Source organism: Amblyomma americanum, chromosome 7 (genome assembly GCF_052857255.1).
Source record: "Amblyomma americanum isolate KBUSLIRL-KWMA chromosome 7, ASM5285725v1, whole genome shotgun sequence".
Lineage (NCBI taxonomy): Eukaryota > Metazoa > Arthropoda > Arachnida > Ixodida > Ixodidae > Amblyomma > Amblyomma americanum.
This window is the reverse complement of record NC_135503.1, coordinates 62,282,304-62,298,898: the sequence shown is the minus strand read 5'-3', so window position 1 is coordinate 62,298,898 and position 16,595 is coordinate 62,282,304. Positions and strand designations below refer to the sequence as shown.

The window sequence follows — 16,595 nt, the reverse complement described above, 5'->3', positions numbered from 1 at the left end:
CAGTGGTTAGGGCGCTCGACTACTGATCCGGAGTTCCCGGGTTCGAACCCGACCGCGGCGGCTGTGTTTTTATGGAGGAAAAACGCTAAGGCGCCCGTGTGCTGTGCGATGTCAGTGCACGTTAAAGATCCCCAGGTGGTCGAAATTATTCCGGAGCCCTCCACTACGGTACCTGTTCTTCCTTTCTTCTTTCACTCCCTCCTTTATCCCTTCCCTCACGGCGCGGTTCAGGTGTCCAACGATATATGAGTCAGATACTGCGCCATTTCCTTTCCCCAAAAACCAATTATTATTATTACTATTACATTTGCTGTCCCAGTTCCTTTCCTCAAAAACCAACCGACGATCTCGCATCTCACTTACATGAACGTCATGCCACGCGTCTAGGGCGTGAGACAAGTGCAAGCTCCGCGCGCGCGCGCCACTCAGTTGTTCGAAAAACGCCTCTGTAGATGAGGTGCGTTTCCGAAGTGAACGCAAAGAACCATGGAAAAATCGGCCGCCAGCTACTTCCGGTTACAATTTTCTCCCACACACTGCCTTTTGTGTAGGAATTGCCATGCATGCGTGCACCGTTTATTCACTCATGTAATTGTTCTGCGACATCGGTTTTTGTACAGCATCACCGTAAAATACACGTGCGCTGCGGATGAACGCCTCCTGAGCGCAGATATTGACAATAACGAAAGGTAAGGGTCTTTGTCGTGGTTGTAATTAATATCCCAACGTAGGCTGGCTGCTCTGTGTATGCACGGCAATAGGTTTCACGCGTGTTTGAACTAGCTTAACGCGTCGGTCATAACATATTTGTTTTTTTTTTCGCTGCATTATTGAGGGCTGAAACGTGCAAAGTTTAGTATACGATGGATGTATTTCCGTCACAGCATGAAAAAGCATCCAGTGGGCTATATTACTATGCATACATGCCAATGTGCACAGCGCATCTCAGCACATCGCACTGCATACGCATAGAAAGCCTCCTACTATTTACATAGTTTTGGTTGCATTTCTTGCGAAAACACACCACGAAACCAAGCAGAGTCGCCGTCGTGTCGGTCTTGAGATGATTCAATACAATCAGCTGTGTTGCAGTGCAAATAAATTAATGTAAGAAGCGATGTTAACACAGAGAATGCCGTGAAGTAAGCGAACAGGGGAAGAAATTTGGAACCAGAAGTAGAGCTAACAGACGACATTCGCATGATCCTCTGCGCTGAATCTGGGAACGCACCCCACCCATTTCCTTAACCGCCCGACACACACTCCCAGGCCCGTTCGCGCGCTTTCTATTTTTTCCTCGCTCTCGTATCCCCCTTCCCCCTTTACGCCTTTCGTGTTCTCTCCTTCTGTTGTTTTTGTTCTGTCTTCCTATGCGTCATGCAGCACGACTGCGCCACGTTTTTTCGCCATGGGCCTTCTAATGCTCTTCGCATTAAAAAGCTACAATCTAAAGCTTAACGAAGACAACTGCGCCGCGTTTGGTGGTGTCGCGAGTTTGACAAGGCGAAAACAAGCAATGGGGTTCGGAGGCGAAATTCAAATTCAAATTAACACCTTTGACTGGGGCCGCACTCAATGCGGAAAACAGCGGGCCCGCCAGTTCCGGACATCTATACGCAGGCATAAACAAAGCTGCGCTCTTGGTCGGCGGTCGGGAAAGATAAAAATAGTCGATTTCGGAAGCAAGGAACTACATCGTAACTCACAGACTCCAGAGAAAATTTCGACCAACTGGGGTTCTTTAACGTGCACTGACATCGCACAGTACACGAGCCTCTAGAATTCTGCCTCCATTGAAATTCGACCGCCGCGGCGGGGATCGAACTCACGTGTTTCGGGTAGACAACTGACTGCCATAACTACTGAGCCACCGCGACGGCGTTCTGAAAATTGAGGTTTACTCCATCTATATTGTCTTGGTATATTTTCAATAATATTTGGCTAAATACAGCTTGCACTCATGGTATAAGGTGGAGCGCTAGATAAAGTGTGCTTCGTCCAAGGTAGTTTCTCACTGTCACCTAAAAATTTAGTAATATATATAGCTATTTCTTGCCGGTCCAAGTCAACATTCCGTAATATACAATGTATTAACAGTCACTAAATTAGAAATTTTCTTCTGTGTACTCTTTTCCACCAGCCAAAATGGTAGTGTCGCAATTTGCTGCAACGCTGGCGTAGGCAGTGATGTTGTACCTCGCACTTCCTTGTCAGCATCTCCAGGTCGAGAGGACGTATCCCCCTCAAACGGATAGTGCACCCAGCCTTCTCTTACGGTTGTCTATTCTTCTTCTATCGAGGCAACTGCGAGGGTTGGGTGTAAACACATCGATGCGAGGAAGTTATCGGTGTAACCGTTTGCTGTTCATGGGACCGAAGTGTTTACAGGCACTCAAGTCTTCCTCTACCATGGTTGGCAGTTTCGGGGCAGATGGAGAGCTTAAGAAGGAAGTTTTTGCACAATGAGCAGTTCTCGACATACACGATAACAAAACACCAAACGCTCACTACTGTTTACAAGGAACAAAATCCTTCCTTTCCACGTGGTATAGTTCACACATAGGCACTATGAGGCAGAGAAATGGTGCAGCCTGAGATGATGGTCCGGACATTGTAGAGAAAAATGTACAAAATTTGCGATACCGGTGTTATCTATGACAAGCAATGGGATACGGCTATCCACTGGTGGCTTACAGCCCTTACTAATAGATTAATACTGCGTTTTGGGCGTGGAAAATAGCATTTGGATAGTGTGTATTCTTTCGTAAAATTTTTCTGGTTTTTTCATTCTGAAAATCTTCTCTTAGTATGCTTTTTAAGAGAGAAATTGAGATGCTTAAGACCTTACAGCTTAGTTCAGAAAGCGGGGAGATGGGCTTTTAGTGTGGCGAGACCGGCCGTTGCCTGAGCGAGAGAGCGGGTGAACACCAACGGACAATAAAAGCAATGAAAGGAGGAACTTCCCTGGTCACTGCAGAGATTGTGAAGATTGCCAGCCAGTACTGCAAGGAGCAAAGTTTATCGGCAAAGGAAGAGAGCGCGTCGAAAGGGACGTTATCAGAGGCATTTCACATACACAAAGGGGGCCCACGTGCATAAGCACTTCGTCGGTTGAACTCAGAGGCCGGGTTCTGTATTTTAAGAGTGTTAGCTCGTCCTCATGAGGTTTCGAGATTTCGTGGGGTCTGATACCACCATGAGATCACAGCGCCATCTGTGGCAGCAACTTGAAACCCGCATATCTCCCACAGAGACTTGCAGCAACATCTACAATAGATTGAAAACTAAACATTTTGACACATTTGCCTGTCTGGTTGGGTTTGAAGACTTGTAATAAACTGCCCATCTCTAATCAAAATTTTATCTTTAACCAACGTTTCGAAGCCGACTCGGCTCCTTCATCAGGGGTGACTGAGGGCAGTAGCTAGCGTCTTTTAAGTATGGAGGGGAGGGGGGGGGGGGTGAAAAGAACGACTGCTGTGTCGCGAAAAGCGCGGGAGAGGGGGATTTAGGCTGTTAGTCAAGCTGGCGCACTGCAGGGAAGTGCTGAATGGCGACTTTTTTTCGTTGCGTTGAAGAGCGAAGTCCCTGGGCATATACTGGGGGCAGGTTTCCTTTTGTGCGGTTGACATTGTTCGGGGTGGTTTGGATATGCCAGGATTCCAGAAGGAGCCTCTTGTAATTTGTTTCGGTTCCGAGGATGCGGGTTTCTTCAAAGTTGATTCTATGGTCGGAGTCCTCGGAATGTTCGGCTACATAATGACGAACGATATTTTGATTCTAAGATTTTTTGAGGATGGCGAAGCAGTCGTCGACATACCTGAGTAAAATCTTGCAGATTTTCCTCAGGTATGTCGTGGTATGCTTCGCCGTCATAAAAAAAATCAGAGACTCAAACTTTTCTCCGTCATTTAAACTCCGTAGAAACTGTCATTCAGTTCATGCTAGAGGTAGAACAAGAAAAGTCCCAGCCGTTTTTGGACGTCCTCGTGTCCCGAAACGACAATACCCTTCAATTCTCCGTATACCGCAAACGAACCCACTCAGGCCGGTATCTCCACTTCTCTTCGAACCACCCGACAGTCCATAAAGCATCAGTGGTGAAGACGCTGTTCAGAAGAGTTGAGACACATTGCAGCACAGAACTTGACAGAAAAAAAGAACAACGCACGATATTCAAAGAACTCATCATGAACGGCTACCCAAAACACTATTCAAAAAACCTTTCGACGTAGAAAACATGGTTTTCTGAATAGCCTTTTGGGTGGCCGTTCATGATGAGTTCTTTGAATATCGTGCGTTGTTCTTTTTTTCTGTCAAGTTCTGTGCTGCAATGTGTCTCAACTTTCAAAAGACTATTCAAAAAACCATTCGACGTAAAAAACACACCGGGTTCGAACCCGACCGCGGCGGCTGCGTTTTTATGGAGGAAAAACGCTAAGGCGCCCGTGTGCTGTGCGATGTCAGCGCACGTTAAAGATCCCCAGGTGGTCGAAATTATTCCGGAGCCCTCCACTACGGCACCTCTTTCTTCCTTTCTTCTTTCACTCCCTCCCTTATCCCTTCCCTTACGGCGCGGTTCAGGTGTCCAACGATATATGAGACAGATACTGCGCTATTTCGTTTCCCTCCAAAACCAATTATTATTATTAAAAAACACAACATTCATCAAGAAATCAACGCACAAAGACCAACGCCACCACCAAAATACGTCACTTTATTTTATGTCGGAGGTGTCAGCGATACCATCGCCCGAATCCTGAAAAAATCGGGTCTCCAGGTTGCGCACAAGCCCACAAACACTGTTGCGCTTTGCCTACCCGTTCCCAAAGATCGGCCGCCGAGAAAAAGAGCCTAATACCCCTGTCACACGGCCAGTTTCAATCACCCTCGAGTCGAGGGTCTTCGAGATTCTCAATCGCCATCGAACTCGCCGCTGCTACACGGCAAATCTCAATGGCCATTGAAATGGTTCTCGTGTCTTACGCCACGGATGTGTGGCGCCACAATCGCTACATTGAATTTTGGAAAAATAACAAAAATATTTAATAAATGTATACTAAATGCTGAAATACAGGCATACGCGAAAGTCGTTCAAAACCCTTTTAATTGCACGTACGCGACGGACATATGCATACACTGCTATAGCCACACTAATACAAGACGAGCCAAAACCAAGCCAGTCCAACTGCGTCGGAGCGCTGCTTCGTCAGGCTTAAGACCTGGGAAATCGCCATGATATCTGAAAAACAAGAGCTATTTGCCTCTTGAAACTTTATGCGAGGGTAAGAATGGGCAAATTGAAGGCGAATACAACAGCTTGGAACACGATATTGCTTTGAGGGATTAGCGACGAAGCTGTTATCGCTGTGAAGCGGGCGGGCAGGGTGCCGCCATGTTGTAAACGTTAAGTACGCAAGCAACGCAAAGACTGCAACGCAAAATTAATGCGCTTAATGCACTTAAAACCAGACTAATATAATTTTAAAATAATTTTACAGGCTGCTTGCATTAAACTTTATGCGAATAATGTTTGTTCATGTTTTTGCACCGTGAATATGTCGTGTACGAAAGTGCGCTTGGCGCCGCTCGAAGCAACGCTAGCAACCTTGGGCAGCGCTCGAAGGCCCTCGAAATCATGATGGAGTTCTGCGCTACTCCGTTGACTCGATAGGCTATTGACTCGATGGCCATTGAAACTGCCCGTGTGGCAGCGCTCGATCGCCTTTGAGTCGATAGACTATCGGTTCGAGGGCCCTCGAAATGCCCGTGTGACAGGGGTATACAGGCTTTACAGCCCGGTATCATGGGGGCTGCCATCTTTGTTCACGTGATCACGCCGCCATTACGCGCCTCCTGACTGCTCGGCGCCCGCCTCTTCACGACGGCTGCTGCGCCTGATGGTTCGGCTCCGAGAGGCCGTGTTTCGGCTGATGCGGTTGAAAAGGAGTGGGCAGACGACACTAGGGTTGGGCCAAAGCTTCGAAGGACATGTGAGACCCCTAGTTTGATCACTCGAGACGTGAAAACGTGATCGGGCTTCGTGTCGCGGAGAGCCGCTCAGCTCTCCCTATTTGAGCCTAGGAATGGGTCGCCTGCATGCTTTTCTTTGCATCCACTGAAGGCTTTGCTGAATGTTTTCTTTTTCATTGTTATTATCTAAAGCGGCAAGGTTTATTGCTGTAGCGGCAGCGCAAATTGTTGTCGTGCTGTGTACATGCATGCAGGCACTGCTCTAAGACGCTCACATGCACGTCGCACGCATTTGTTTACATCCTGTTAGCGATGCTGATAAGGAAGCCTAAAATATTTTCTACTGGTTTCTTTAACACAGAAGAGCGACAAAAATAAATAGACTCACAAATGTTAACTGTCATGATAGCAGCGCCATGCTTAAAGGAGTCTTCAGGAGCTGAGGTGCGTTTCGATGGATTCCGCGATATTATTGTTAGAAGGCGCGCATAGAAACGCGTTAATAGTACACGAAGTTCACAGTTATGCCATGCTCCCATATAATATTGTGGTACGCTCTACGCTCTACGCTCGATATGCGGACTTGAAAATCCTCGAGGTCTCTTTGGTGGTAAGTACTCAGCTTCACTCTGAGCGCTGGCCTGCGGACTCACATTTAGTGATTGTCTCGCATGGACCTCGATGAAGTGACAACCACCAAACACGCCAGCCGTAACGGAAATGCTTTATTCCGAATATGATCCACGAAAACCGCGCTACTTGAACCGAAGTTCAACATTAGGACCAGGATGTCATGTAATACACGGCCTGACGGTAAACGTTGTCGACACGCGCGCCTGTGCTCTGCATAATCTGCAGTAGCGGTATGTAGGACCGGAAGTCATCTTTCTTCTTCGTTCCTAATTCGTCCTCGGGCGCTCCTGCTACTGATCGCCGCGCACCTTAACGTACGAGCAAACGGGTCTCGCTACACACGCGGATGCAACTGCACAGCACCTGAAAGCACAAGTGACGGTTTCGGCGGCGGGACAGCTTGTTCATGCGTCTATGTAGTTCACTTACCCTCGCAGATTTTCCAAGGTGGAAACCTTTCTTACTTTATTGGGTATCTAGCACTCGCGAACATGTTTGTTGCGTTCGCCCGTTCGTTAAGGGTGCATGCATGCCGAACGGGTGCGAGAAGGGGCAGTACGTCCTTATGCAGCCCGGTTCCGTGACGATCGCAAACGATCGCATCCCGCACCTTTAACTCCCTGTCGCAATTTTTGCGATCCGCAACACAGCATGTATTTCCTCTGCCTTTCCACATATTCATAGAAAAAACACACTGGGCAGCCACCCGCGATATTTTGCACGGCTGTGTCGAGGGGTACACGCTGGCGACTTAAGAGGCCCGTAATGGCGCCGTGTTCCTAGCGAACCTGTGGCGCCATCTGGTCTCAAAGGGAAGAACCGCGCGCTGTAAACGGTCTATAAGCCATTGTCTACCAAATTCCATGCGCCGACTGCGACGCAAGCTATATCGGCGAAACCAAAAATTTCAAAGAAAGAATTCGGGAAAATAAAAACGACGTCCGTTAATTCGCAAGAGAGCGCAATCCAGTAGCCGAACATTCCGAGGACTCCGACCATAGAATCAACTTTGAAGAAACCCGCATTCTCGGAACCGAAACAAATTACCGCAAGAGGCTCCTTCTGGAATCCTGGCATATCCAAACCACCCCGAACAATATCAACCGCACAAAAGGAAACCTGCCCCCTGTATATGCCCAGGGACTTCGCTCTTCAAAGCAAAGAAAAAAAGTCGCCATTCAGGACCTCCCTGCAGTGCACCAGCGTGACTAACAGCCTACCCCCCTCCCCCGCGCCTTTCGCGACACAGCTGTTGCTCTTTTCACCCCCCCCCCTCCCCTCCATACTTAAAAGACGCTAGCTACTGCCCTCAGTCACTCCTGATGAAGGAGCCGAGTCGGCTTCGAAACGTTGGGTTAATAATAATAATTGGTTTTTTGGGGAAAGGAAATGGCGCAGTATCTGTCTCATATATCGTTGGACACCTGAACAGCGCCGTAAGGGAAGGGATAAAGGAGGGAGTGAAAGAAGAAAGGAAGAATAGGTGCCGTAGTGGAGGGCTCCGGAATAATTTCGACCACCTGGGGATCTTTAACGTGCACTGACATCGCACAGCACACGGGCGCCTTAGCGTTTTTCCTCCATAAAAACGCAGCCGCCGCGGTCGGGTTCGAACCCGGGAACTCCGGATCAGTAGTCGAGCGCCCTAACCACTGAGCCACCGCGGCGGGTGAAACGTTGGGTTAAAGTTTAAATTTTGGTTGGAGATGTGCAGTTTATTATAACATCTACAATAGCATTGTAGAAACAACCACCTGCCGCGTGCCAATGATGACGTCTCGGTACAATACGATGGATAGGGGTGGGACTAGGTGAGAATGACGTCAGGGGACGAAATAGCGGCATAGTTTCGGTTCCTCGAATCTAAAATGGCGGCCATTGAAATTGGTAGTGCCCTACAATCTCTTTCCCCCCTCACGCTCCAAAAATATCCTACAACGGGAGGAAAACTGTCCCGTGACGGTACGTTGTATGTGCATACATTTGTTGCGCTAAATATACTCCGACAAGGGGCACCCGTCCGGGTACAGCTGTGTACCGAATTTGGTAGGAAAATAAGACCCTACAGGTTGTGATATAGAAATAAGAGCACAATTAAATAATACGTAAACATTGTATACATGAAATTACTAATTCAAGAGTTACTATATCGCGTCACAAGGAGAATTCTAGGCCCGTCTTGACCCCCCAGACGAAGCAAGTTCCGTTTGGGACGTATCTTGAAGGGTTAACTGGACAACGGGCGCGTTCTTCTTCGCTTTCTTCGTCTATTAAACCAAACTGCTAACGCTCGTTACTTCAACGTCTTCCACATGGCGGCAGTCTTTCTTTAGATTGTCATGCGTAGATCATGTTAATCGATCTTGGTATCGTGTTTCCTAATTTTTTTCATACCTTGTTCTGGGAACAGTAACGCACTGGCATTTATGTATAAATACGGTCCTGAATCTGTACATTCTTTCCTGTTTGCTTGTTCTGGCTGAGATAATGAACTGATAATAATAATGTACTGGCGCATAAAGCGGGTGTTTTCTGCAATAAACTCAGTTGGTAGTAGGCGCGCTTTCTATCTCTCTGTCTTCCTGTGTTGGTTTTTTTGCGCCATTCAAATTTATCAGAATAGTGGTTTTGCATGAGATGTAAATTAGGGTACTTTAGCTTCGTTTTGAAGAAATACCGAATCTTAGCGTACTTACGGCATAATGTCTAATCCTGAGAAATAAAAAAAGCACCAGATGCATCGGTCAGTCATGCAACAGTTCCACGTCACGGAAGAAACTGCTTTCGATATTTACTTTATGCTTGTATGGAGCATCACAAAAATGGAACGCTTCAGAAAAGAAGCAAGTAATAAGAACACTTATTGTTAGCGTTTTTATGGTACCGTAATGGTCAGTATTATTGTTAGAGCTCCATAAAGTAAGCAATAAAATTTCAATAAGGAAGGGCGTCAGGAAGGAAGCCATGCTCTCGCCGATGCTATTCACCGCCTGTTTACAGGAGGTATTACGAGGCCTCAATCGGGAACAGTCGGGATAAGAGTTAATGGAGAATATCTGAATATTTTGCGATTCGCTGAAGACATTGCCTTGCTGAGTCACTCAGGAGGTGAACTGCAAATCATGATCAATGAGTTAGGCAGGCAGAGCAGAACGGTCGGTCTAAAAATTAACATGCAGAAAACCAAGGCAATGTTGAACAGCTTAGCAAGGGAACAGCAGTTCACAATTGGAAGCGAGGTGCTGGAAGTGGTAAAGGAATACTCCTTAGGGCAGCGTAGTGACCGCTTATCCGGATCATGATAGAGAAATAACTAGAAGAATAAGAATGGGGTGGAGCGCATATGGCAGGTTCTCTAAAATCAAGAATGGAAGTTTACCAATATCTCTCAAGAGAAAAGTGTACAACGGCTGTATCTTACCGGTATTCACCTACGGGGCAGAAACGTGGAGGCTAAGAAAAAGGATTCAGCTCAAGTTAAGAGTAACACAGCCAGCCATGGAAAGAAAAATGAAAGGTGTAACGTTAAGATACTGGAAGTGGGCAGAATGGGTGAGGGAACAAACGCGTGTTAATGACAACCTAGTCGAAATCAAGAGGAAGAAATGCGCTTGGGCAGGACATGTAATACGAAGGAAAGATAACCGCTGGTCCTTATGGGTGACGGAGTGGACTCCAAGAGAAGGCAAGCGTAGCAGGGGGCGGCAGAATGTTAGGTGGGCAGATGAAATTAAGAAGTTTGCGGGCATACGGTGGTCGCGGCAGGCAAAGGACAGGATTAAATGGAGACGTGGGAGAGGCTTTTGCCCTGCAGTGGGCGCGCTGATAATGACGATGATTCGCTATTTCCAGAAGGTTTCAAAAAGAACAACGGTAAAGGGTTTATTGAGGGCTAGGTGGTCGTCGCCGCTACAATTTTTCTAGTCTCTGATGCAGTTATGTAGCATGATTATATATTTTACTAGACATTGCGGACACAACCAGTAGTCTTCCTGTTTAGTCTTGTGCTAACGTTAAATTACAAGCAGCGCATGAAGCAGATCCTTGTGACGTAGGTAAAACTTCATTGTGCAGAATATCGTTGTACCAAGGGTAATTATAATCTGACAAATACAGGTAGACAAGACTGGTGAATTTGCAAAGGTCACTAAGGCGAAACTTTCTTTCTTCTTTACACTGGATATGCGTTTAGCTGACGGGGATTATCTTTTCACATGACCTCAGTGTGGTGGACTCGTGCATTGAAGAGCGTATTGGCAGAGGAGAAGGGAAATTGCTGTAACACGGCGCGCTGTCACAAAATAAATTATTAGACGTGTGCTGAAATTCAGGGTAATGCCTAGAAAAAACGGGGTATTGGTTGTTTGCTTATTTAGGCTGAGAATAGCTGCTTGAAATTAAAGGGGCGTATGTTTCTGGATGGAGAACACAGAGCGGCTTCATACTTTGAAGTACGCCGGAAGAATGCAGAAATTTCTGCGTATTAAATTTTAATTAAGCTCCAAAGTTATTTCAAAACCTGAGTGCGCTGAACGTAAGTCTTTGGGACAAGATAAAGTTTTGCAGCATGATATTTATAAACTTCATTGATTTTACTATTTCAGACTCTTGGCGGTTTAGGCGATCACTATGAGCTATCAGACAGCCTGTTAAAATAAAATTCGATAACAGCTAGATCAAGTCCAGGATGAAATCGTTTTCGCAAAGAAAAACCTCGGTCAGGATGCTGTCACACCAACTTAACGAAGTTCTTGACGCGATTCACACCTGGAATCAGTGTACGGGTACATCAGCATGCGCTAAATAACGTACAGACTGTCAAAATAATAGAGCTCAAGGGGTTTGCTTCCAAGCCGTGTAGCGGGGCCCTTAAGCAAGTTGGACAGCCCTAAGCTTGGTAGAGTTGGCCACGTAAGTTCCTCCCACCTTCGTGAGGTTGGGGTCCCTGAGTATATGCAAGAGCAGTCGCGCTGCAAGGCTCAGTAGCAGATCTCTATACTTTTTACAAAGACTGTACACATGCGAGTAGCCCTTTGCACTAGGGCGGAACAATAAAGTAGACAAAATATTGCAATCCGCCAATGCTTCCTTCCATAAACGAAGCATTCCCGAAACATACGATTTCTTCAGCAAAGGACGGGCACCACAAAAACATCAGAATGTAGTTTGCAGCATGACGAAAGCACAGCACAAAAGCAACACACAGCACAGGGGCAATGCATAGGATAGGTCCAAGGGACCTGCTCTTGTCTTTGCATGTGCCATCCTTGACAGCTTTCACTGTTTGCTTAAACGCAACACGCAAGGTATTCTGTAAAGGAGTAAGCCGGGCTAGTTGGTACATTCTTTGCATGGAAACAGCGCAGCAGACGGGACCAAGAAAGGAAGAGAGCGCCCGTGTGTTTGTCTTCCTTTCTTGGCCCCGTCTGCTGCGCTGTTTCCATGGAAAGTTATTCTAGCGAAGAACGTCGTGCGTATGAATATTACGTTGCTTGCCTGATAGCAGCGAAGCAGTGTCTGCTGCGCGCGGCGCTCTCGAACAGGATCACCACGTACCGGAAGAGTTGAACTGCCCAGCGTTCATGCTAGCCGGCCATTTTTTATCATCCAGAGAGAAAGAGGGCTAGGACGCAAGCATACTTGAGCCGGGTTATCGACGCAGCCAGTACTGCAGCGCCGCCGTTTATCGCAATTGGCCAGAGCACCCGCTTTCATGGAAGCCTGCAGTGCTTTGTTGGAAAAGACGGTGCGTGCTACGTTGTTGTTTGTGTGCATTCCAGGCTAGAGCGCTGAGACATGTGGTTCTCCTCATTAATCAACAAATCACAATGGAGTGATCATCCCGTTTCGTCCAACATTTATCTCCTTTCTCTTTGCTGGAGGCAGCGTAAGCGGACGTTTTCCAGGTCTTAGCGCTCCAGCCCACGTGCTGTGGGGACGTTTATTCATTGACAATGTTTTATTTTACGTATGCAGTACTGAACAGAAGCGCAGCGCTGACTTCTTGCTCACCGCTTTCATAATATCTGAAGAGGAGGACTTTCCTTCTCGCTGCTACAAAGCCGATCGTCCGGCTGGTTTGATTTAAGGGTACGAAATGTGAATGCAGAGTTGTGTTCTATGTCTCAATTCGGTAAAACTGCTCGTATGCTCCCGTTCTCAAACTTTATGCCTTGGACAATTTTATAAAATATATGAATACCTCGCTAACCACTGTGATATTCTAGGTACAAGCATATGTCATCAAAAGATGGGTGAAGCTCGGGAGCAAACTTGAGCACTGAAAACAAGCGGGCGTTTTTGCCGGAAAGATGGAGTTTTCAGCGCAAAAGTAAAAAAAAAAATAACTGCAATTATGACACATTTATTTTTTTTTCCTGGTTTGGTGGATTGATATTTTCTGCATTTCTAAACTTCACTATGGGCCATATAGTTTTTTCAATTAGCAGGCTATAGTGCGAGGCTACCTTGATTTATGGGTTACGCGTGTTTGGATATGTACGGTATGGCAAGTTCTGCAGAACGCCTGTGGTTGGTTCATATGATGGCAGGCACTGTTAAAGAGAGGATATGTGGCTTGGCCGCACTGGAAGTATCTACACAGCAGCGATTACTCTTCAGAGGACCTCTGGACATGCAAAAATCGAAATGTGAAGGCAGTTTTTAACTTAGTTTCGCACTCGTTGTCAGACGGCCGCACACCTCAGCCTACTTGGGCCAAATATGTGGAGCCGCTCACTCAGCTCTGACGTTATTCGTAGAGCGAAAGATAGGTGGCACTCCAGTTGATCTTTTAAGAGGGTGAGATATGCGATGCACTCGTGCACCGCGCCCTCAACAAGAGGTCGTATGTCACAACTCTTTCTGTTACAAGGAAGGAAGTAACAAACTCCACGCGTCCAGTAAGTGCACTTCGCTCTTTGTTCCTCTGCTGTTACTATAGTTCCACTTCCCCTACTTAAAAGAAACTAAGGAACAACAGACTCTGGTGGCGCCACGTTAGATTCAAAAACTGCAGCAATCAACTCAATAACGTGGGTGATGATCAGTACTGTGGAAATACGGCTGGGGACAGCCTTCCAACCCTGCCGCACTCCCACTCCGCGGATGCAGCGTTCCCGCTCGCTAACCGCGGATGGGGTTCGTGCTCGAGGGACAAAGGGAAGGGACGACAATAGCGTTAACTTTCATATGCTATTTATTACAGTTGCAATTTATCCACAGAGCGGGACAGCTAGCTACAAAACATCAACGAGGCATTCCTCGGATATATAAGGCTACGTAAGGAGGACTTCTGACTTACCGGCTGGGGCAGGGGCGCGACTGCGGAAGTATCGGCGGCGGACATTTGTATGCGCCAACAATGGCGGCCGGGTTTTCCCGTGCGCGCCACATTCTTGGCACAAAGCCCTTCCCTAGCATTTGCTGGGGAAGGCGACCAGAGCGCGCGTTTGCTGCGCTCGCTTCGCTGCCTGGAACCAGAAGTCCAGCGGCAAGGCACAACGGATCCCCGTGAGCCTGCCGCGGAAGGTGACGAGAGCGTGCGGCTCCAACCTCTCGTAACGCTGGCCGGATCCCGAACAGACTCTGTCCGGTCCCGCAGAATTCTGCGTAACCTACGAGGTGGCGCTCCCGTCGCCGTTCCCTTTCCCACATGAGGGAGACTTCCCTCCTCGCCCAACCGAGGCTATCCCGACGCACACCGATGGAGATGGTCTGCCGCGTCGAAATGGAAGGGAAAATCTGTTTCCACAGTACTGAAAGTCTAATGAAAGTTACGAGAATAAAATTTGCTCTGATAATACGAAAAAGTAGTATTACATAAAGTATGAACCGTTGAAAATTAATTTCCCATTTTACTGAATACTTTTTTTTACAAATTCCTCTTTTTTTCAATAACAGCTCGTAATTCAGGTTGAAGTTATTAGTGCGGAAAAAGTCAAATATATGACTGAAATGCAATTTGAATTACAAGTAAGGGTGTGCGAATATTCTATATTTCGAATGCGATTCCAATATATTTTTACTCCGTCATATCGATGCAAGGAACTGATAATCTAGAGTTTTCGAGTTGTCAAATATTTCGGAATATTCGGCAGTGATAGAATACCGCGCTCATTGTCATAAATGTGACCATGATAGATAATGCAACTAGTAAGGTGCGATACAACGAACTGTGGTGTTTAATTGTCTATTTATTTATCTTGGTGTTCACAGCGCCAGGATATACATTGTAGAAGAAGGGTGGGGGCAAGATCGAATTTTCAACGCCGTCTGAGGATGCAAATAATAAAACAGTCGCGCTGTTCGAAGCACTCAATAAGCCAGTTCTTGAAATTATATAAATATTGAATGAAATAGAAGTTATACAGAACACAGAAGCCGGCTACCAACTGTGATTCTACTGCTAGCCCACGCATTTACCAATGTAAAGTAAATTCACCACAAAAGCCAAGAGTTTGTTGGTGAGCGTTTTATCCCTGCAGTTAAAGAATGGTGAGCACGACAAGCGGGGTATATCACGATTAGTAACCACTGGCCGAGTAAAATCTATTCATGCTATGCCAGGTTTTAGAAAATAAGATAGTTGATCCGACTCCGCGGCAAATTACGTTAGAATTTATACAAGAATTGCATAATTTACGGCAAGGCCAATAAATGCCAGGTTAACCTAGCTAGCGAGACGTGTAGGTTGGGCATGCCCACGTAAGCTCTGACGGATGCCAAGTTTCCCATTCTTGTGAAGCTGTGCACGAGCTCAGCAAAGTTAAAAGGAAGTCTGCTGTGCAGATGAGTTCGCGAGAAATCGGAAAACTCGACCTCCTGATTTGAAGGTGCAGCCGGCCAACTCGTAAACAGTGTCGGGCGACCACCGACTCACCGGCTTGTCAGCACCTTATCACGGGGCGGAGCTGCGATATAAGCGACAGTAAGTGCATGTTCCGCTGAACCATGCGTGAATGATAGTCTACCAGAGCACAACAAAGATCAAAGATGGCGGGAGGAAGTTCTGCTTGAACACGCGGTCACCTTCCTTTGACAAAAGAAAGGTTCTTATAACGTAGTAGCACAAGCTGGTGCTGGAATTATACGAAGCGCATGTAATTCATCGCAGCGGAATAGACCGCGGCAGCACTCCTTCTGTCACCATGAAATAAAAGGGATAATATTTCTTGATGGCTGTCAAAGCGAAAAACCTCGCTGCTTGGTTTTAAGTTTTAATGCGTTTTCAGGATCTGGGCGTGGCCCTGTGGTATATATTGCTCTTGGTGCAATAACAATCCTTCAGTTGATAGTGTCAGCGATAGTGTGTTTTTTCTTCTTCGGCGTCCCGTCTGTAAGCGCTGCTAACTTTATGTCATGCAGCAGATGGACCAACGAATTTCTCTCTTGATTTTTATAACTTGACAACACAAGGAGTTTTTTTAGAGGCGTTATTTCTTTCATTGTTCAGCAGCGCTCATTCATTGTCGTGTACATGGATACGTACAGCTACACCGGAAGCCTTGGTATCGCAGCTAGCGCAAGCTTGGTATCGGGTGCAGTATTAGTCATACATTCCTAGCTGTGTCCATGCCCGGATTAAGTGGTTACCGCTCCAACATTGCTGCGCCATTGCTGTTATGATATCGCTTGAGCAAATTAGCCACTGTAGGCTCATACCCACAAAACTTATGATGGTCCACACTTTCTAGGACGAACGTTTACAGCAACTGAAACTGACTTCGCTCTCATTATGACGTGAAGATAATGAAAAACTGTTTTCATGGGCGACATTCAGGCATGCGTGCCTTTTTCCCAGGACGGCAGACACTCACGAAGCGGAGTCGCTGAATTGTTAAGTGCGAAAGGTCGAGTCATTGCTAAAAATGACGTTGCCACAAGACTGACGTATATAATGTCCGTGGCAGTCGGCCAACTTAAGTTACTTCTTGAGCCGCTGTCAAAATGTTTTCCGGCGACTCCAAAACCGCTGTGTCTGCCTTGTG

General features: G+C 46.7%; 1 protein-coding gene across 1 annotated transcript in view; it reads right to left on the bottom strand.

The window, feature by feature from the left end:
- The window catches only part of LOC144099222 (hepatocyte growth factor receptor-like), a 78,978-nt gene extending 66,769 nt beyond the window's left edge, over positions 1-12,209 (bottom strand). The window contains exon 1 of the mRNA XM_077632368.1: positions 12,103-12,209. The gene's annotated coding sequence lies outside the window, so the exon portion shown is untranslated. The remainder of the gene's footprint in view (positions 1-12,102) is intronic.
- Positions 12,210-16,595: the final 4,386 nt, after the last annotated feature.